This window comes from Triticum dicoccoides, chromosome 2A (genome assembly GCF_002162155.2).
Source record: "Triticum dicoccoides isolate Atlit2015 ecotype Zavitan chromosome 2A, WEW_v2.0, whole genome shotgun sequence".
NCBI classification, from domain to species: domain Eukaryota; kingdom Viridiplantae; phylum Streptophyta; class Magnoliopsida; order Poales; family Poaceae; genus Triticum; species Triticum dicoccoides.
The window spans coordinates 217,489,265-217,490,538 of record NC_041382.1 but is presented as its reverse complement, the minus strand read 5'-3'; positions in this window follow the sequence as shown (position 1 = coordinate 217,490,538).

Sequence of the window (1,274 nt, the reverse complement as noted above, 5' to 3'; positions counted from 1 at the left end):
CAAGGAAAGTGTCTTACGACTGACAACCTTGCAAGGAGAAAATGGCCCCATGACCCGGTCTGCCCCCTCTGCAGAACTGACCTCGAATCCGCTCACCACCTCTTTGCTGATTGCCCATTCACAGCTGGTGTTTGGGGTTTCTGCCTGACAAAATTTCAGTTTCCATTTGATGCCAGACCGAATGTCAGCGCTCCTTCCTTGCTTGACTGGTGGCTGTTGTCTCTGGAAAAAATCCCTAACCAGAGGAAGCAGGCATTCTCCTCGCTGGTGATGGCTATTTGGTGGGGCATTTGGAAAGAACGAAATGATCGCATCTTCAATCATAAATTTTCCCCCTTTCTGAATATTTGTGATCGAATTGTACTCGAGCTGCGCACTTGGTGGATTGCCGGCCTCAAGGGTGCACAGTGGCTGGGAGATCATGGTTAAGAGAGTTCTGTTTCTGGCAATGTAATTTCCTTTTTCTCTTTCCTTTCTTTCACCTTGCACAGTAACTCTGTAACTAGCACGTTTTGCCTTATCTTGAGGCACTCCCCTTCTTAATGAATGAAAGCAGTGACCTGCATTTCATAAAAAAAACAGTAAAATAGATTTCTAGTATCGCCTCTAAAGCTAGCTCAAATATTGCATGATGGTTATGTTTTTCTGATCATAGGCATAGTTGAAGTAACAAGAATGCTGCCAACTTTGAAGACACGTTGTTAGAAGAACACTTTTGTTGAACACACCCGATTGATTGTTACACAACAAGATCATTTCATCACAGGTTAGTAATATATAACACACATATGTTAACATATGCATAATTCCTTTGACCATGATATATCGAATACCTTCATACCAAATGATGCACTTTGGGGTTCATCAAACGTCAACCGTAACAGGGTGATTATAATGACGACTTTTAGGTGAATTGAAAAAGTATGACATGAGATTTGATAGCTCGAGACTGTGATTTGATCCTCCAACGATAGAGAGATATTCTTAGGGCCTCTCGGTGTGATGGTTTCCATCATTGTCTAGTCAGACACAACGTGACTTGTTCATGGGGATGCTGGAAAATGCGGATGAGAAAAAAAGAGAACAAAACCGATAATGAGGATAATTGTCACAGTGATCAAGTGTTGATTCATGGGGATGCCGATGAGTCTCACCTCTCGCTTTGTAAAGTATCGTGAAGTGAAAGGAATAGCACAAGGGAACCACTGGTTCACTCGATATTTATTTGTGTGGATATAGGGGTCAACATGGATGCCCACGGTTTCGCTGTTGAT